Source organism: Corvus kubaryi, unplaced genomic scaffold (genome assembly GCF_017639235.1).
Source record: "Corvus kubaryi isolate FWS band 111438036 unplaced genomic scaffold, C.kubaryi_AGA036_p1.0 37354, whole genome shotgun sequence".
In the NCBI taxonomy this organism is placed as follows: domain Eukaryota; kingdom Metazoa; phylum Chordata; class Aves; order Passeriformes; family Corvidae; genus Corvus; species Corvus kubaryi.
Genome location: NW_024581116.1, coordinates 16,676,040 through 16,698,266, shown reverse-complemented (window position 1 = coordinate 16,698,266; position 22,227 = coordinate 16,676,040). Strand labels below are relative to the sequence as shown.

Sequence of the window (22,227 nt, the reverse complement as noted above, 5' to 3'; positions counted from 1 at the left end):
CCCAAGAAATTAAGAAAACATGTATGAATGATGTGTGCTTTTTTTAAAAAAAGAATCCTTCCCTAGCAGTTGACCTGTTGGGATACTTCTTTCTTTGAAAATACTGAGTAATATGGAAGAGAACAAGCAAAATTCTTTTTCCAATGCAAAGTTATTTTGATATCAGAATTACTAGGCCCAGATTCAGATTTACCCAATGGAGAAGAAAGGAACAGGAAAAATAAGCAGCCTGTAGTTTCCCAATCACTGCTTTCTGGAGTTGTGCATGTGCTCCTGCTCATGAACTACACTGCAAGCTAAATGGTTACATCACCTATCTGCTCACATACATTACCCTTGCATCAGCATGTTTATCACTTCAAAAGAATAGAAGAAAGACCTTAATATTTGAGTAATACACTAGTTGGCATCTCCTACTATTAACAAATCTTCACTTCTTCCAGGGAAGACAAAGTTTGATGCATTCAGGTGGGTAGCTGAGAAAAGTAAACTGCCCCAAATCAGTCTGCAGAACATCACCACACAGCTGATAGGAGGCCACAGAAACTAGCAAAACTCACTCCAGCATTCAAAGCGACAAGTGCACCACAAATGTAGACTTGTATATTTATATTGCTCCAAGAAGTATGAACAGGTCATGTGAAAGAATAAGCACAGCACAATTTGAAGGTGGCCCAGCACAAAAGGACCTGGGGGTGCTCACTGACCACAGCTGAACATGAGACAGAGTGTGCCCAGGTGGCCAAGGTGGCCAATGGCATCCTGGCCTGTATCAGCAATAGTGTGGCCAGTAGGACCAGTCCCCAATGTACTCAGCACTTGTGAGGCCACACCTCAAGTCCTGTGTCCACTTCTGGGCTCCACAACTCAGGAAGAACATTGACATGCTGGAGCAAGTCCAGAAAAGGGAATGGTGGAGGGTCTGGAGCACAAGTCCTGTGAGTGGCTGAGGGAGCTGGGGTTATTCAGCCTGCAGAAGAGGAGGCTCAGGAGTGACCTTATGGCTCTCTGCAACTGCCTGAAAGGAGGCTGTAGCCCAGTAACATGCAGCAGGACAAGAGGAAATGGCCTCAAGCTGTGCCAGAGTACATTTAGGTTGCACAGTAAGGGGAAATTCTTCACAGAAAGGGTGATGACACATTGGAATGGACTGCCCAGGGAGGTGGTTGGAGTCACCGCACCTGGACGTGTTTAAGGAAGACTTGACACGGCACTTTGTGCCAGGGTCTAGTTGACATGGTAGTGCTAAGTCACAGGCTGGTGACTCAAAGGTCTTTTCCAATCTAACTGATTCTGTGATTCTGTGAATTCTGAGTTATTAAATTCAATCCAACCATTTATCCAGTGGATATCCATTAGGTATTCATCAAATATCCACTTCATAGTATTTGCATCTTTGGTAGAACATGACAAAAGCCAGTTGAAAGTACTCAACTGGAACTTGCTAGGCTCAAAGCATAAAATATTAAGTGAGGATCTATGTTGTGTACTACAGAGGAGACCAGACCTAGGACCTCACAGTCTTCTTGCCATAAGATCTCTAAACTATAGGAAATGGTTGAAGACTTGTGGGTAATTTCATGTGTAAAAAATGCAGGTGAAGATCCGCACTTTGAATTGAGCACTCCGGAAACAAAGTTCAGAGATGGCATATCCTTTGGTTAATCAGTCATAACCCTTCCTCCTCCCCTTGAAAATGGGAATACTTGTTTTCCGTGTTACTGTTATCAAATTGGTATTGCTGGGAGATAACAATGAACAAGGCATAGATTTTACCATCCCACAAGAATGAAGAATTAATCCCTTTGGCTGAGTGACAGTCTTGGAGATAATTAAGGGAGTTCTATCACCATCAGACAGTATGATAAACAGCTTTTATACACAGTGAAAGAAGGGAACCAATGAGACAGGAAGAGACTTCACAAAACAACTGAGGCCAGCAGCCTCTCACCACCAGTGCAGGATTCTACCAGTTCTACCCAATGCAGGACTATACTGAATAAAATATTAATTGAGCCTATTGTGGCCTCCTTCCAAGCCTAATAGCCTTTACTGGACCCTTGGTGCAAAACACTCAAAAATTAGAATCCCCAGATACATACTAGAAAGCTTAATTCAAAGAAGGCTGCTGTGGACTATGTTCTTGCCACTCTACCTGAGACTCAAGGGAATACTTCTCTGAGACTAAAGGTCTGTGTGAAGTTTTAGAGTATGGATTTCCCAAAGCAGTCCTATCACTAGCACTGCTTTCAGATACCAAATTACTTTGCATTCAGAGCTGCCCTTTGCTACCAGAGCTGACTGTTACCTCCCTCTTAGCACATTTTTAAAATCAAACTTTAGTTCAGCATGTCTGAAGACAGCAGACTTTATACTGAGGTGCAAGAGCATGTTCTTGCAAGCTCTGAAATCTAAGTGGTGCAATGTTTTATGGATTGGTACTTCACCTCCACGCATTTGGTCCCTGTCCAGTTTAGGATAAAAGGCATAGCTGAATATAAAGGTATTACTTATAGTCCTTGGCTTTATCTCTGTCACTGAAGCCCTACTCAGCCTGCAGCAAAATTATAGCTGCTATTCAACAGTGGCATATTAGGGGAACTGCCTTGCCAACACATGAGCAGTACTGGTTGAGTTTGCACACTCCCACCTGCACTATACTTAGTTCTAGCCAACACTAATCATTTCCAAGACACATCTACTAATGTGCATTTCCTCTCAAAATACTGACTTATGGTGAAAATCAATACAGCAAACTCACAGGATGTATGACTTGGATATACCTGTTTCACATAGTGGGAGCATTTACCTTTAAAGAATTTGTGACCTATAAAAAATTCACTGCAATTAATGATTAATTAATTACAAAAGTGCAGACATTTGTTCCAATTACAGTTATCCTTATTGTTGTACTAAAGCATTGAGCTTGCTAGTATGGACTTCTTTTTTTATTTATGGAAGCCAAGAACTCATTCACTGCTTAAAGCCAGTTTCTCTTCTGGTGCACTTTCTCTCACATTTTCCGTGCCCCTTCACCTCAGGCATCTGTCACAGCAACACCTCTGCTCATAGCAGGGGAGAAGGTGAAGGGCTTCATCAGAAGAAGATGCCAAAAACACTCCTTGCATGGGCTGGGACAGAGTGATCATCACTCTCAGCTGCGGTACAACCTGACTGCTGTCCTGGAAGATTCTCCAGCCCAAAAAGATCCAAGGACAACGTGCTGCTGATTCTGCTGACTGGTCTGTCTCCCACACTGCAGGAAGTGCTGATGGGAAGTCAATCACACAGGTTTGAAGGGCCAGGTTTTGCCCTGCAATCTTTATCCAGTAACAGCTATTGCATTCTACAGGGCAGAAAGACCTATTCTTTAATAGCTTCACATGATCTTTTCTTCAGATCTTCTGTTTTTCAACAGGCATCATTACATAACAAAAACACAAGTGATTTTTGCAAATGGTAGTTCTGAGAAAAGAAAATAGATACATGGAAAATAATAGTGGTTTTCCAACAGATCTGTGAGAAAGATCTGATGTACAGGTCTCAGAAGCCTTCCCAATAGCCAGTGGCCATAGGATCAAGCACAAAGAACCAAAAATGGAATTATAGGCATCTTTAGGCCACCCTGTAAAATGGAAAAATTTAATACCATCAGAAAAAGAAAGGAGGAGGAGAATATCGGCAAGGGAAGATATGAAAGGAAGTATGTGAAAGAAATAGAGCATATGCAAGGAAAAAAGTCTAACAAAGTCTGCACATTTGTCTTGTGTATTAAATATTTTTTCCATATCTCAGAGCATTAATTAAAGTGTTGAAAAATTAATTTAGTTCTGTAAGCATTCTTGGTCCATTGAATAAACATCATTCTAACTCCTACAAATTTTGGAGGCCCTCTATATTTTATTTACCAAAATTTACAGATGACAATGGGAGTCCTCCCACTGCGTCCAACACTCTTTGGATCTGATATCGATGCTGCAGAAGCTCAGCTTGCTCAGTGTTCCTAATGTGAACTACTGAGCATGTTCTTTTCAAAGTAATCATCATCAATTGATCAGTAAAATGTTTGAACAATGCTGGAATCTGGTGATGAAATTCTGAAAGAATTAAAGTCATTAGCAAAACTGCCTATGACTACCAGAGTTTTACTTAGAGTATCTGTCCAGGTCATACCTGCTGCATTTCTGATGCCAGAAACAGTTGAAAAGCACCAGAAGCAGAGGTGAGCTTTCTGGGTAGCACAGCTTTGCATGTCTGAGTAAGGGAACCAGTCACTGGAGAGCATTTCTACCAACCACTAAGATACGTACATTTCTCTGTTTCTAATGAAATCGTCTGAAATGTTTATATATGAACATGCAAATACCTGTTACTCTGGGATAAAAATGCAAGGATTTCCTCTTCCTGAACCGCTACCCAGCTGCAGTCTTAAAATCACAATCAGCCTCCTGAAACCCTCAAAATGCAAGAAATTGCACAACTGAAGCAAAAACTTATGCGGTATTTACACATGCAGATGACAGCAATATGATTGTCTGAGGCAACTGTTTTGGCCCAATTTTTACAAAGAATTGCTTATAGTGAGCAAAACAACCCTGTGCAGGAAAGTTCTAGTCACCAATAGGCTGCTGTGCTAAATCACCAATGTAAAAAGCCACATTGATCAGCTATTAGAATTTGGCCACAGGATCCATTATCTTAGGTAACAATTACTTCACTTGGTCTGAACTCTTTCTGCCTGTTGCAGAAATCCTTCTTTCTTTCACATATTCAGAAGGGTCAACTACCATTTATCTTCTGTTTCTCCTCATCACCTCAAACTTCTCTACTGGTCTAAAGAATAAAGGATCAGTCTTCAAATACTGACAATCGTGTACAGTTTGCCAGTCTCTTTGGACATGTACAGCAGAGGCCCAACTAATAATCAAAACAGGCCAGCAGGAAATAGGCTATGACACTCAATGCACACCTGTACAGGTGCTGAGATACCTTTCACTTTTGAATCTCTAAATACTCATTGCAAATACTGGATATAAAAAAATTTTCATCTGTTGCTGCAATTAAAAGAACCGGCCTGCTTAAAGATCAGTCCCCAAAGACTCACAGTTTCAGCCTACCTCCCTTGAGTGCAAACTAGGAACCACGTAAACCACACTTACAATTCTCTCGCTTTCAGACCACAGCTGCTTCCAAGTGAAAGAGAACATTTCAATTCTGAATCAAAGAAGAGCTTTGGTTTTTAAGGATTTGTCTATTTCCCAAATATATTAGCTAGAGTAACCAAATAATGCAAGAGGGTTATCCTTCTCTCTAAAATTGTCTATTATGACAGTCCTGGATTATCACAGCTATTATGGTGAAACTAATTCTGCCAGATGTGTACAAATTTGCATATATTTTTATTAGAATGTGACTTGCAGTTTTCTCCTACAAAACTTCCTTAGTTTCCAAAAGTGTTTGCTTTCCTAAAAGACTGACCCAAGTTAAAGCTTAAGTTAATCAGAGATAATTTTTTTCACTTTGCACCTTAATGGATTCCTTGCCACAAAGTTCCACACAGCTGTTACTAGTATCATTACCAGTATCTGCAGCAGTTAGCTAGTCTCCACCTGCTCCATGTCCACAGAAAGGCAGGATCAGCCTTATTCAACAGTCCAAATCCTTTAGTTTCACTTCTTTGCATCACTTTTTTTTTCATTTGTCACATTTTCTTTTGCAGCTATGGAGTCACAAGAAACAGGACCTCAGAAGGCCACCTAGCTCACCTCTCTGTCCCAAAACAAGATCAAATATGAGATTGTATGAGCTCATTACTAGAAGTTTTTTTCTGCTTTATAAATAAAACCTTTTTTTTTCCTGCCACTTATCTACAAAACTGAATAACCATATAGTCTTTCCTAGGGGACAAGAAACAGTGTCACTCATTCCAAGAATGAATAACAACCATAGCTTGTAACTACAGAGCCTGACATATTGCTACACTTTCATTTCAAAAATATTTTTAGACAAATCATATATTCAGGAATTTTATAATTAACTAACACTTCTGCTGAATTTTCAGCTTGCCACAGAGATCCATACCCATATATTACAAAAATCAGAGATGATTATGGCTGGAATTGTCTGGAATGATGAAAGTACGAGTCTTCAGTACACGGACCACTGTACATCAAAAATATGTCCTAGAATAGCTTATCTTCAGCAACCCCCTGCACAGGATCACTTACCTGCATTTGAGGCAAACGGGAATTCTGCTTCACCTACAATTATAACAGTGTTAACCTACACTTCACCTACAATTATAACCTCACCAACAGCTGGTAAGGGGCTGCACCTTCTCTTGAACACACTGTTGTAAAGCACAACTGATGATGGAGAGTTCAGCAGGATGGCATCAGTATACAAGACAAGTATACAATATCTATAACTGTATACAAACCAATCTTTGGAGGCTTTGGCTATGCAGTTACTGATATGGACAACACAAAGAGTAAGTACGTTGTTTCTCTTAAAACACTGTCCCATAATTGTTTCACTCTCAAATCCATGGTGAGAGACACGGTTTAAGTTCCATTTCCCACAAGTTAGCCAAGTCGACACCATGTTCCTCACCCACAGCTGACCTTGACTCACAGTGAAACAGCAGTCTCGTCTCTACAGGATTTCTAACATGCATACATTATTCTTGCTAGAAGTCTGAACTGTGCACCTGAACACCTTGTGCTAAGTGCTGTAAAGACACAGAAGAAAAAGACAGTCCCTGCAGAAAAAGCACATCTGCTTTGTCAGTCATAAAGCCTTAAAATACAGCTTCAAGTGATTCTACATCTCGCTATCCCCTATGACTCCATCTTTATCTCCACTTGACATTGTTGAGAACAATCTTATTTTTATTACGAGTGCAAAACAGATGTCATGGCATGTGTGACATGAAAAAATATGTAAACCTTAAAGGTGAGTGACGATTCTATAAACTGCTAAATCGTGTCAAACCACAGAGTATTTTGAGCTTAGAAATGTGCCTGAAGGCCTGCTGAAAAAGTAGAGCTTTTAGTGAAAGAAGCTCAATCTCTTTAAAAGGACCTCCCAAATTTTGATTTTTAATTTAAACTATAAATTATAAAGGGTTTATATTTAATTAAAATTTGCAACTCTAGTCTGTGTTCACACCTGACATTCTGCCAGGCCTGCAGTCCTTTCCAGGTTATTCAAGTTATTCTTGCAGCCGCAGTTGGATGCTTTAAAAACAGCCAGTAAAATCACTGGAGAGATTATATTTACGCTAGTGCTACAAAGAGAAAAGTTTGATCCCTAATGTCCTAACTGTGTCAAAGGTAGTCCAAGGCTGCCTTTCTAAAAGGAAATGAACCTACCTGTGCCCTATGCACAGAAAAGGAAATGGAATCTTGGTTTTTTCCATTTTATTTTTGTATCAAGGCAGCTCAGAGTCATCTCTGACCCACGAATCCAAGAATGCATAGGGTCAACACTAACTAGCATAAAAACAAGCAGGAAACATAGCAGCATGATGTTGAGTTGTGGAAACACAAAAATTACTAGCTTTCATTATTCCACAATGTCAACACTCATGCTAAAGCCAATGTATTCCTTAATACAAAATAGAGATTTATTAAGCAACCAAACAATCTGAAATGTCCTACTTCCATCTTGTTCTAAGCTGTGTTTAATGAAGTGCATGACTACCTGTTTTGTCCCACTTCTCTTGACATTACATATTTTTTTCAAACTTTGATTTATGTGAACTTATAAAGGGAGGACCTATTTGGGCAACCATGGTATCTCCCCATTGGTGTTGAACTGATTCCTACTGCATCTTTTCTAACTTGCAACAGAAATGCGTTTCTGTGATTAAAAAGAGAATTTCCTTTCCCAAATGGTTTTCCAGAACAGAGAAAGTAGGTAGAGGAATTTTTAAGATATTTTTCATATACAATGGCCTTCACCTTGCATTTTCCTCCCACCCTTCTGACCTGGGCAGATGTTGTGGACTCCCTCTCACTACCTGATCCAACAGACGAGTCAGCTCTTGGTTCTAGGGATATTTCTATTCCCACTAACATGTGGAGTTGCCATAAATAAAATAATAAAATTACCTGTACATGGCAATATCAGGTGAACTCATTTTATATATATATATACACATATGTATCTCCAGCAGTGTACTCTATCATCACATTTAAATACAGTTAGACAACCTGACTTTAAATACACCTTTTTTCTCACAGTCTCTCATGTGCCTCCACAATATTGGCATGCTATTATGTAGACCGACCTTTGGACATTATTATGGCAATATCCTGATTTCAATGCCTTTGAGAAGAAGATTGGACTGGACCTTCAGATATCCTTTCCAATACGATTTTTCTACAAACAGATAAATTATACACAATATGGTCTCTAGGGCAAAATGAGCTCCTGAATGAGCATTAACTACAAGGACTAGCACAAATATAATTTTAGTTATCAAATAAAGCATTGTTACCTCTACACTTCTTTAATTCTTAGATCAGCATACACAGTTTTAACACTTCATTAAGGCATATCAGGTACAAATGTTTCATGTCACTTGATCATAACATGCTACCTCGGGCACTTAATAATCAATCCACTCTCAAAAAAGCCTACTTGCAAAACACACAACAGGAGGGAAACATGAATTACGCTTACTTAACCAACTAGATTGCTTATCTTGGTAAGTCTATCAGCCTCATAAAATTTCATGTTACTGACTCTCATCAGTTTTTTTCAAAAAAACCCAAAAAAACGAAAACCAACTGAGGATCATCTCAACCACCTTGCACTTTCTACAGCTATTCCAGCACAAAATCAGTGATTAATGCTCAGGTATATTTGCACACCCTGCACCCGTATCGACCATTTTGATGGAGACATACTTTTACTGGCTTATTGGCAAATAAGGAGATGACAGAAAGGAAAGAAAACTCACCAAATGGAATGAGAAAGGAACCTCATCCCTCCACCCAGCTCACCAGACAAAGGCTAGTAAAGACTCATCTAACATCTTTACTCCTGTTGGATATTTTTCAGATTACTTCTCAGGTGGTACCATGAAAAACTGAAATCCCTTCAAGCAGTAGCACCTGTCAGAGATTTGAAAATAACACCATACTATTTACCACCATCAAGGAGACCCTGCTCTTATTTTCCCTCCTCACTTTCTTTTCTTTGTTGGCCCAAAGAAGTAGGTTTTTAAAAAAAGTCTCTAAAATTAGTGAGTAGCCTGGCTTACAAATGCTAGTGTTAACACTTGCAGATCTGCTCTCAAGCCACACTGTCAATTTGCAAAGTATCTTTTGTATTAAAAGAGATGCAATGACTAAGTAATACTAACATCCTCCTGGAAACTATGCCAAGGCACATGGAAAATAAGGAGGTGATTGGAGACAGCCAACAGTGCTTTACTGAAGGCAAATCATAACTGACAAATTTGTCAGGCCTTCTGTGATGGGGTTACAGTGTAGGTGGATGAAGGAAGAATGACTGATGTAATCTACCTGGACTTGTGCAAAGCCTGTGACGCTGTCCTGCATGATATCCATACCTCTAAACTGGAAAGACATGGACTTGATAGATGGACCACTCAGTGATAAGGAACTGGCTGAATGGTCACACTTAAGATGTTGCAGTCAACAGCTCAATATCCAAGTGGAGACCAGTGACAAGTAATGTTCCTCAGGAGTTGGTACTGGCATCGACAAACATCTTTGTTGGTGACACGGACAGTGGGATTGAGTGCATGCTCAGTAAGTTTGCCAACACCACTAAGCCATGTGGTATGGTCAACATGCTGGAGGGAAGGAATGCCACCCAGAGGGACCTGGACAGGCTGGAGGTAGGCCCATGAAGTTCAAGAAGACCAAGTGCAAGGTCCTGCACCTGGGTTGGGGCAATCTCAAGCACAAATACAGACTGGGCAGAGAATGGATCGAGAGCAGCACTGAGGTGAAAAACTTGGGCTTGCTGCTGGATGAAAAGCTGTACTGAGCCGGCAATGTGCGCTTCCAGCCTAAAAGCCAACCGCATCTTGGGCTGCATCAAAAGCAGCATGCCCAGCAGATCAAGGGAGATGATTCTAGCCCTCTACATCACTCTTGGGAGACTCCCACCTGGAGCACTGCATCCAGCCCTGGGGTCCCCAACATCAGAAGGACATGGAGCGATTGGCACAAGACCAGATGAGGGCCATGAAGACAACTGGAGGGCTGGAGAACTTCTCCTATGAAGACAGGCTGAGAGAGTTTGGGTTGTTCTGCCTTAAAGCCCCCTCTAGTACGTGAAGAGAGCCTACATGAGAGCTGGAGAGGGACTTATTAAAAGGGATAGGACAAGGGGGAATGGCTTCAACCTGAAAGAGAGTACATTTAGATTAGATATGATTAAAAAATTCTTCACTGTGAGGGTGGTGAGGCACTGCAACAGGTTGTCCAGAGAAGCTGTAGATGCCACATCCCTGGAAGTGTTCAAGGTCAGGTTGGATGGGGTTGGTTTTGAGCAACCTGGTCTAGTGGAAGGTGTCCCCGCCTATGGCAGAGAGGTTGGAGCTAGATGGTCTTTAAGGTCCCTTCCAACCCCAAGCCATTCCATGACTCTCTTAAGGTCTAAAAAAGTGCAAAAAGGGAAAAAGGATCAGGATAATGATGTACTGCAAAGCAGTTTACAGCTAATTTATATGCAAAGCTAACTGTAATTCAGATAAGCGTATCACAAGATAGAAGAAGTTGCACAATGTTACACAAGCAATGAGGTGTATCAAAATCTATTTTCTGTATCTCTGCCATACAATGACAAACTAGGAATCTCTACTACCATAAATGATCCTCAAGCGACTACAGCTATTTTGTTGAAAACAATTTTTTAACCACACAGGCCAAAATGTAGATGTCTAATGTTCAAAGAACCCCTTCCTCTTGCATCTTCTAACCAGAGACAGGAGATTTTCAAGTAGCACCTCCTGAGTGCTTGGAAAAACAACTCCCTTAGGCAAAATTTAGGGATGCACAGATCTCAGTGCCACTGGACTAAGCAAACTTGCACGAGACAGTGCCACATAAATCCTTCAAATTTCAGCTGCAAAAATTTTTTTGTCATATGAGGCTAATGTATTAATTATCACTAATTTGAAATGAAATCTTTGGCAAACCATGCAGTAGTAAAGCCATACGAATCAAACTGGATTCTCTGATTTAAAGAATATAATTTTAAAATTAACAATAGTTTACTTTGTAATATAAATTAAGGAAGTACTAAGAGACATTTCTAATAGAAAATCAAACTACTTCATTTGAAAGGAGAAATATTGTGATTTTTTTCCATTATTGTCCTACTTACAGTTTTTCACAACAAGAACTCAAAAGGTTTCCTGGTTTTAGTGAATATGCAGTTTATTTTGTCTCAAAACTTCACATGCTTAAGCCCTAATTCTGTAAACATTTAAGTTATGAGCAACAGACTGATAGACCTATGAAATACGAACACCCAGGCCAGGATGTCATACAAGAATGAGGATTTTACTCTGCTATGTTCTGTCAATAAACATGTTTTCTAAAGCATGAGACTCCTCCCAATGTTTCCAGCATCATTAATATTTCATATATTAATTAATATATTAATTATTTAATATATAATGTAGCTAGTTCTCAAGATTTGCAGCAATGCATTCAAACTTACCTACTGTCCTGTATGATGAATATAAAAGTTTATGTACTTACAGCGAATTGTATGTTTTTCATTTGCATTCAGGTTTTTTTTTAATTCTGTGAGTAAAATCTCTGTGCATAGTTCAAGGCACAGAAAACAGTTTTAAGGAAGATGAAGAAGAACAGGCTGATTATATTTAAAAGACTATTTTATAGTCAGGATCTTATCACAAATTATTATGAATGTATCAATTACACATTTCTTAGTAAAGAGAAAGGTTGATTAATACTGATATCCTATGCCTTTCAATTTGATATTGTTTTGATCATTAGTGTTTCAGGCTACCTGCAAACAGGGGCAGCAACATGCCTCCAGAGAGGACAGAAAAATACTTCTTGGCTTATGTCACGGGTGTGATACCTCCTGGGGAATGTTGTTTTTAAGTTTACCACAGCCAAGGTACTGGTTGTTCAAGGGACAATTTAGAGCAATGAATGCCAAACTCGAATTTAGTATTCAGAACTTTGGGCAAAACAATAAAGCAATCAAGAGCTCCATTTATAAAGCATGGGTTAATAATTACATCTTAAATGGAATTGCTTTGAAAGCCATACTGGAAAAGTACGCTAACAGCTGAAAAACCTAGAAATTAACACAGAATGCTTTCTTCCCTTCGAAAAATTCTCAATTACTTCAGTGAAACAGAATTAGGCCACTGGCTCTGTAAATGTAGCCATGCAAATGTATTGTCTCTCTGTACTAATATATATGTCTGGCAAATTCTTTTTGCTGTTACCATGGTTCTAATATTCTGATGTTTCAGCATAAAAATAACAGTTAAGTGTATGACTGAACACTGAGACAGTTTTTAGACACTTAGGGGTTACAATTAACAGTGAGGTCAAAATTTCTTTTCTAAAAACATTAAGCTATGATCTGAAATCTGTAATTCTCATATATGACAATTTAGAATGTTTATTAACAAAAAAACTGTCAAGAAAGCTACTGATTTTGCTTTCTCAGTTTCTAGCCCCAAATTTTTGTTTCCTATTCATCCATTGGCTGGTAAAAATGAGCAACAGGTGGAATGTCCTGACTTTCTTGCATTCTTACATCAAAATACTACAGATGTGTAAGAAAAAACCTCATTTCTCCTACAGCAAATACTTTTAAAACCCAGTTTACAGCAGAAATATTTCCCAGTAAGCAGCTGTGCCACTCAGCAACTCTTGGGAATACAGGTCATCTAGAACTCAAGTTATCTGAATCATAAAGCCATAGATTATCTCAGGTTGGAAGGAACTCATAAGGATGGAGTCCGAATCCCTACTCCTCGCAGGACCACCCAAGAATAAATCATAAGCTTAAGAGTGTTGTCCAGATGTTACTTGAACTCCATACAGGGAGTCATGAAGCTCCATACAAACAAAAGACTCCATTAGACAGGAGGATTTTGGAATTAAGGAAAGTTTACGCAATTTGCAGACAATCTGGAGGGAAATGCCTGGCACTGTGGGACCCCAGAACTCTGCTTGAGGAATTTTAAGGAGTTTAAACTCAGCTTCCCCCAATTCCTGTCTTCTTTGTGGGGTTTTTTTTGAGAGCCCCTGGCTCTTCCTTTATTTCCCCATATTAATACTTCCATGTTTTCATGCTCAAGTCTATAGTACCATTACAAACATGTGGAACAAATCAGCAGAGTTCTTAAGTCTTTTCATATTTTAGTACCTGCTTTCCCTGCATGTTCAGAGTTTCAACTGTATCAGATTTTTCAAGAAATACATAAAATTGAGGAAAAGTAGAAGGTGAAGGCAGAAAACAAAACTTGCTATGAAGTAGGAGCACTCCAAAACTGATTTAAACACATTCATGATATTTAGCCCTTGGTACAACCATGGTGCAAATCTAGCATCATCAATAGCAAAAGCAATGCTTTTAGATACAGGACACTGCAATTCCAATTCTAAATTGTGTCCCAAGTTTGTATCAAGTGTTCAGTTGAAATGCTGCAAAATCAAAAGCATTTATACACTAAGAAACTAGCCACATGCCGGCTCTGGCAACCTGCTAACCCTGACCGTTTAGCAGTGATTAGCAACTTGGTGTTGACAAATCTTACATATTATAAAAAGGTGTAGTTTTATGTATACATATATATATATATAGCTGTATATTACTATAAAGGTGTAATTGTGACTCTTGTAACATACACAAAAGCAAACAAATTAGTTAGCAAGGTATCCCATTCACACTTCTCTTAACTTCCAAGTATATAAACACAAGTGAGACATTTGAGTAGTTACAAGTGGCTCACTAATTTCTATTTAATTATGAAATCTATGTAGAGCTCATATTGTTAGGAGTCTTCTGCAATATTGCAATGCAAAGATGGTTTCCTACACCACAATATTTATAAAGATAACTACTTCATTAACTGTAATTCCCAAAAAGCTGCTCTAAAACCAAAAATGAAGATGCTTTCACTAAGAGTAGAAATACTTATGGTTCTGAATACAGAAGACCAGTTATAGGAGTCAATCTGAATACAATTCCTGGAAGCCTCAAAAGCATACTCTGGTATGTGTTATTGGCAGTACTGCTTTGAATCTGCCTGTTCTGCTCTTTGAGTAAGCTGTACTTATAATTGCTTAAAAAACTGAATTTCAAGTTAACCACATTTTACTGAATTTGGCAAGAAGCATGGGTATAGAAAAAGGATGTTCCATATCAGTTTTTCTAACAGAAGAAATCCATCACAGTTTCTGCAAAATAAAATTTATTAACTATATCAAACAACATATAAAGTGACAAAAAGTGCAGGGTGCATGAGTCATTAACATATGCGCAATCTTGTCATAGGCCCTTGTTTTCCACTGGAGTTGGCTGGAATTAACACTGTGGCAATTTGTGCTGGCTCTTGGGCAGGTAGGAGGTAAAGGAAGAAGGTATAGGAGATGAGACCTGCTCTGCAGAGCTGTCTATGACAGTGACTGCTGCAGTGAAATGACTGGGTGCTTTACCCCATACTGCTTTGCAGTGCCTGCATTTGCTAAATCAGGATGCTCAGTCTTCAAGGTAAACTATTCACATGTGCCTTTTCACCAGCATGTTTTGTCACAAAGGGCCAAACAGACCTATGGAAAATATCTACCCTTCTCTTTCTTTTCTTTCTTCTAATCATCATTTGCTTCTTCTCAGGCAAGATCACTGACAAGCAACAAAACAAAAAAGGCATTATTAGATTGGACAGGTCACAGATAAAAATCCCCATCCTTTTCCCACTTTTTTTTTTCCTCATAACATATGGAATGATCAGCCTTGTAATGGGCAGTTCAGAAAGCCTGTCAATGATGGCTACTTCAAATTTAGCACCTTCTGAAGAGCTTGCACACAGAGTGTGAACTACCACAGATATCAGTTGCAGAAACACGGCAATAAGTCACTGAAGGGGCAGCGATCTGTTCAGAAACCCTTGTGCAGAGACCCCTAAGAAGGTTCTTCAGAGCAGCTGGAATTCACCCACATTACTAGCCTTTCCACTATGAGCAGTTCTCCAGAGTTGATAAAGGTGAGGCAGTAGCACACTGTAAAAGGAGAAGTAAAAGAGGCCTTCCTCACTCTCAACATTTAAAGAATTCTTGCTGAAAAAATGCTGACAGTGTCCTGAAGATAAAAGGGGATGAAAATCCATGAATGAAAATGGATAGCTGCTATTGTTTAATTCAATGAGCAGCTTCTCTGAACCAACATCAAAATGGCTCTGCTTCCCTGAATAAAAAAAGTTGTTTTGAATTTGATTTACTCTCAGAAAGCAAGGGACTGTGTGTATGAAGGTTCTACTACAAGTACATATTTAATTCACAGAAAACACGGTATTACCAAGCAATTACAAGACTACTTTTAACAGTCTTGTTTCCCATCTGGTTTAATGGCATACTAAGGTGTCAGTTTCATTGCCATTGTTTTTGCCCCTGCATGCAAAGAACTGATATTTAGTCACAGAAATGCTACATGCCCACATATATTTATCTATATTTAGCACATGTTTATGAATACTGGGTGTGATGTATTTTATCTTTTGTTTTTTTTACTTAAAATTGACAGTGCATATAGGAGTACTAAAATAAAGCACTCCTATATTTGAAAGGCATTTTCTTTGTTTCCTGTCCCCTTGTAATCAGACACTACTCTAAGAGAACGATGAAAGAACTGAAGAGAAAGAGCAAGTTCTTAGAGCTGAGTCTGGAAAAAAACAAACAAAACAAACTAGCAGAAGTAGCATATAAAAATAAACTTACCTGAGCTTTTTTGCTTTTCCAGCTGGTCTGTGGGTTCATTAAGTACTCCTGACTTCCATCCACATACATCTCCTGACTCCTCTGTGTAATCCTTCTTAACAAGCTCATTGTCCATATCCATTTATCAGGTTCTTTTCCTTCTCCTTTTTGAGGTCATATGTCCAATGGTCATGGAATTCTAATTTTCCTTAGCATCCAAACTCTGTATGTTGGCTAACAGAACCTCAGTTTTTGCACTAGCAGTTTCCTTTTAATTGAATGTTTGATTCTTTTTCCCTGCTGTGACATTGTTACTCATTCCTCTCATCACAACCTCTCCATCTTACATGTGCAGTGTCCAAAAACCACCTTAGTTCTTGTGAGAATGCTGCAGCCTGGCCTGCACCCACTATCCCTGACGACTGAAGTATGCTATTGTCCTGGAACATAGAGGTCCAGTAACTCCACACACAGTAAAGTCCTTAAGTTCAAGTAGATCCAAACATGCAGAGTATTTTAAAAGGTTGAGAAAAACATTTATTCATCACTGGAAGTGATAAGATCTGGAGTTTGATGAAAACTGAAGTTTGAGACTGGGTACAGGTTGATCAAAGCCAAAGGATCTTAGGATTGTGCAATTCTTGAGCTTAGTAAATCTGTTTGTCTCAGTAAATACATAACATATCAACTGTGCAGGCATCTTACCACTGCTGGAACAGACATCTTTTTCTATGTGTGAGGATATTTTAACTCGACCTGTGTTAACTCTGGGTGTTTCCTAGCAAGACCCGGAATGGACTTTGTGCTTGCACATGCTGAAAAAACACAAGCATTACTTTTTAGTGTCAACTCCAAGCCCAAGGAATCCATTTTTCTGCATTTTTAATTCAAACTATGCTGCACAACCAAGACATTGCAGAAATATAATTCAGAATTCAAAACAATTTGTGTTAGACAAACCAAGAGCATTATAGAGATACAAAGAAATTAAAAAGCCCTGTAGTCAACCGTATCATTTTCTATGACATAACAGTATTATTTCTTCCTAAATATGCACATACCCCCCCAAAAAAATCCTGAGTATGCATAGGACATGACAGTCACGATGTATGCAAAGTTGTTATAAACATAGTTTCATATTTAAACATGGCCTTTTCCTCTTCAGACAACAGAGGAATTGCTAGTATCTCTGAAAATGTTACTAAACAAATCACCAGTGCTGAAAAGTAGCTTACAGCATATATCAAATGTATATTTGATTTAACAATCCTGGCGTAGGAGATATGAAATAAAAGATGAGCCACTGATTTACAGTATCACAAGAGGCCTGGGAAACCCCTTTCAATAGTATTCCTTTTGTGAGAGAATGCCCTGCTGCAGCACTGAAGGAATGTCAGAACATCTACTCCCTACAGTTTATCCTCATAACAAACCTTGGAGATCTTATCTTTCTGCATTTTGACTATTTTATTTGAACTGAGGATCTGCTCAGAAAGTGACAAAGATGGACTAGGTTAAATGCTGTAACATGGTACTTATTCACACCACATTAGGCAGAGGAACACTAAAATTAGGCATAAAATTTTATTCCCTTGGTAATATCCTCCAGTATTGGCTAGAGACAGGAGGAAAAAAGGGGATTTCCCTTGGAAAAATAAAGCAAGCTGTTGATATGAAATATAAATACTGCAGTATTACATTTGCAATAGTATCACTATTTCTACTGGGGGGGAAGGGACATGAGGGAGACAACATCACCAGAGGGCCTGGAAAAAATTAACCATTCAGTGAGCAGTCTAAAGGCTTGTTTGAATGGCAACTATACTCTCCTTTACATTCTGTCTGTAAACAATCTTATTAATAACAAAACCATGAGAAAGTGAGATGTTTTCTTTTGATTTTACTGGAGCTGCATGAGAAATATGTTTGACCTGTCATTCTACAAAATGATATTACAAGCCTGTTCCAATGCTCACTGCTCTCTTTCCTTTGGGGTCAGAAGCAGGATCATGCAAAGTAGGAACAAAACAACAGCCTTTTTAAAACCCCTCATGAAAATATTTTTTTTTTAATTGCTGCTTTGCCCTAATTCTCTTCACTACTACACCAAGCAAGGGACAGCACTTGCCAGATTCAGACTGAACCAGACGAAGCCATACCAAGTGAACATACATTTGTTGTATACCATGCCCTTTTTAATCAACTTCCTGATAAAAAATGCCATGAAGACATAAGGTATGAGAAATGAAGACCTTTAATACTTCACAAAATAACAGATGCCAGTGCTGGTTTGGTTGGGAATCTGTGACCTCACAGATGTTTATGAGTTTGCCTGGTGCATAACTATAATCAATTTGGTTATGACAGACCGTCAAGAAAGGTAAAATTTATCCTGAAGGAAACTTGGTTTCTGAAACCAACTGCTCAAATGCATTAGGCAGGTGGGAGTTTCAGCAAACCAAAGGGTCTAGTGGCAGACACAACATTGATTTCTTATTGTTTATAACCTACCAGACAGTTCTATACTGACCTGATTTGATGGATCTCTCTGGGGAACCCTGCAGCCCTGGATATTTCCACAACCAAGTTGGCCAGTTCCTTACTTGGTGACTGTGTTCCGCATCCGCAGCTTCAGTGCAAACATGCTGAACTAGTATATATACACTGAAAATCTGATCCGAGATCAGATTTTAAAATCTGATCTAATAATAATGTTTACTGTTTTCATGACTAGAAGTATGATCCCTTTTAAGGGATCAAAAATCCTATTGTGATTTTTGTCTGTCTCTCTCCACATTCTACTTCCTCTCCCCACACAAGACGTTTCCCCTTCATTTCAGTTTCATTACATTTTGCTGCTTTTTCCTCTATGGCTAAAACAGGCAGAGTGGTTCTAATCAAAGCAAAACACTGTGAAGGATTCTAAAGAGATAATCTTTGTCAACAAGCTATAAACAGTTTGAGTTGTTCTCCTTGTGACTTTTAAATCTAAGATATGTGGAGAAGATGATGCTATTTGGTCTGCACCATTTTTACTCCATAGAAAAAATCTGGCTGCACTACTGTTTAGAACACCATTGACAATCTTATCAGCATTTCTCATCACTACTATTTCGAGAAAGAAAAGGTCAGTAAGTAATCCACAGCCATAAAGTTTTCTGGTACTATACTATCAGGAACTTCACATCTTTACTGAAAGTTGAATGATGCAAACATTTATCAAGCTCAGACAAAGTGATACCAAACTCAGTATTTCCATGAGGATGTTCAGTGTTGTATATCTATTTAATACCGAAGTACTTTTCCACCACTGACTCTCTCAACAAAACAATGACTGTTCTCAAAGTTGATCAAGAAATGATTCTAACACAGATAACTTTGTTTTATAAACGTGCTTGTGCGATGCACTTAGAAAAAAATACCTGTGCACATTTCCCATGGACATGCTAATGGATGGGAATTATATTTTCATTCTTTCAGAGTCCATATAAAAGCCTGACCAGTGCAGAACAGCTTTCAAAACAGTACCTTTTCTTCCATTCACATAGCAAAGTTTCTATGCCTTGCTAATAGTCTGCCGCATATGTGTAGCATGTATGTGTATATAATCAAAATATTCCTTTGCATATCTTACTCATCTCCTCAACACAAAAACTAAAAAAAAATAGAAAAGAACAGGAAAAACAGAAACCCTCAGATATAGTCCTTAACAAATCTGAAGAAATCATATATGCCTGATTATACTGAAGTAGCTCCTCTTCTTTCTTAATTGTCTTTGTCTCCAAACACACAGTTGCTCAATTTTATAATATGTAACATCCAAGACTGTAGAGTAAAACAACAAAGTCATACTATGAACCAAGAACTACTACAATAAAACTGATGCCCTTTTTGAAAATGTGGGCATATAACTGGATATTTGAATCTAAAACAAAGAAACCGCTGCAAATGTTTAGCATTTAACTATTGCCCTTGTTGGTGAAAATAAGGCGGGGCCGCCCCCCCCCCGGGGCGGCGAGAGGAAAAACATTCACTCTCCAGAAAGTTCAAGCTGTAAAATACATACAAAATTGAATCTACTGTAAGATTAGTTTAAAATATACCTAATTCTACATTTATTCCTTGTAATCATTTACTCTTCTCTTTGTTTCACTTGATAAATCAATGTAGTTTTTAGAAAAATATAGTTACTGAGAAAGATCCTGGGTTTTTACAGTCTTGCATCACTCTGTATTTCTAATGTTCAAAGTGTTATGTTGCCATCTCAATTGTTTTTAAATGTGTCATATTGCAAACAAGTATAAATATATATAGTCATCAGACTACACTACAGCAACCAAGTTTAACCTTATCATTCCAAACTTGATCAACCTTAATAAATCATATGGGGTACCTGATAACTGCCTAGCAAGGGTTAATAGTTTCTTCCAATATTTGGGGGGGTTTTTTTGTTGTTTGCAGAGTGGCATGACAAAGACTTTTATTTGTTTGGCAATTTTTGAAGAAAAACTATCACACAGAACTGAAATGGCAATTAAAAAAAAAAAAAGGAGAGAAAGGTAAAAACTAAACATCATTTGGAACTGTAGCTGTTGTTCTCCCCAACAATATAATTAAAGGTAACAAAAACGCCACACCACTCAAATTAAAGAAAATAATCTATTAAACTGTTCTACAGTAGTCACAAGAACTATGTAAAGACAATTACCAGATAATATTTTTTACTTAACCCCAACCTTAAATGCAGTTTCAAAATTAGGTCAGTTAAAATGAAAATCACCATTTTAAAGGAGATTAAGAATCATTAGAATTGAATAAAAATATTCCTAAATGACTACACAAAAAAATAGCAAAGGTAACTAAATGTTCAAGTACCCCATATTTTATACACAGCATCAGAATTATATAAGAAATGCCTATCAATGGATGCTGTGTTCGAGAAGTGGGATTCCAGTCTGACTCAGTATTATTATCTGACAAAAAAAAAAATCTAATGCACAGATAGCTTGTTTATTTTTTTCTTTTGTTTTCTTTTCTCAAAAAAGAAGCCTTTATAAGGACACATATATAATGGAGATATATAGACCTGAAGGAATCACAAGCAATTTGTCAATCTGTAACTCAGGCTTTAGCATTACTGGCGAGTTTGTGTTAAATAAGCATTTTTTTCCTTTCAACCAAGAAAATTCACACCACACCAACCAAAACTAATCACAGCAGGGGTCTCATTGAAACAGTAGTTGCTAATTTTACAGGTCTGCCCACATTGTTCTAGAAAATAGGAAGCAGAAATCTGACATTTCCAGCAGTCGTTATTAAAACAACAATCACTGAGAGCTCGATCCTGTTCTCACTGGAAGCAATGTCAAACTCCCCGTTGACTTCAGGGAGAGCAGGATCGGGCCCCGAGCTGCTCAGCCTCCTCCAGCTCTATGCGCAGAAGTATGTGTTGTGGAGCTGGGGTGGGAGAAGTACAAGCTATTCCTTTGTTAACTGCCCAAAGAGTTGAACTTTCCATCACTTTGTCAACAACAGCAAAGTGCCCTGCAAGCAACAACGGTGATAAAAGGTCATATTTACCTTGAGGGAACAGGAAAAGGAAAGCCGCAGAATTGGAAAACAAAGTAGTCCAAAGGAATTATCTATGCATGCAGTCCAAACGTGCACCTTCAAGTAGGCCACAGTCTGTCAAGCAGTCGTCTCGGCACCAGCCACCCTGCCTTCCATCTTACGAGATTCACCCAGAAAACTGACAAACCTGCTCCACGACAACAAAATTCTCCTAATGCTTTTGAACGCCCACCATTTGTTCTCCATTCATCCAATCAACTTTCCACTGCACATCTTCTCCTGCGACTGAGGCTCAGAGGCAGGATCCCTTCTCATCTGTATGCTAATTATTTTGCCACATGGACAAAAGTAATAATGCTTTCAGACAGGAAACCAACGGGCCTGAAGTCGAAGGCAGAAATTAATAAGTTTCCACCACTGAAGGCTGAGGAGGTGGGCATGCGTGCAGCTCTGTGGCTGATGGATCAGCTGTAACCTCCATTTAAGAGCAGCAGAGAGGCGACGGGCTGGAGGAAGCCTAGGCAGCATAGCATGCATCAAGCCCGAGTTCCCCTAGAGACCACATTACTGCAGCAGAACAGCATCTGTAGCAGATTGCTGACTTACCCCGCCTGAGCCCGCATCCTTTAAGCAGCGCGGCGCGCATCCATCCCGCCGGCCCCGCGGCGCGGTGCAGTGCCCGGCGCGGCCGCGCAGGCCC

The 22,227-nt window shown here is 38.9% G+C and overlaps 1 protein-coding gene across 17 annotated transcripts in view; it reads right to left on the bottom strand.

Moving 5' to 3' along the window:
* MYT1L (myelin transcription factor 1 like) overlaps positions 1–22,227 on the bottom strand; it is a 317,185-nt gene that overhangs the window by 288,290 nt on the left and 6,668 nt on the right. For 5 of the 17 annotated variants that reach the window (XM_042033100.1, XM_042033108.1, XM_042033102.1 and 2 more), the window contains exon 1: positions 21,537–22,068. The exons of 1 other annotated variant lie outside the window; for it this stretch is intronic. The gene's annotated coding sequence lies outside the window, so the exon portion shown is untranslated. Of the gene's footprint in view, positions 1–21,536; positions 22,071–22,227 lie in introns of those variants that run through there. 11 more of the 17 variants (XM_042033093.1, XM_042033107.1, XM_042033095.1 and 8 more) reach the window with 5 other exon arrangements.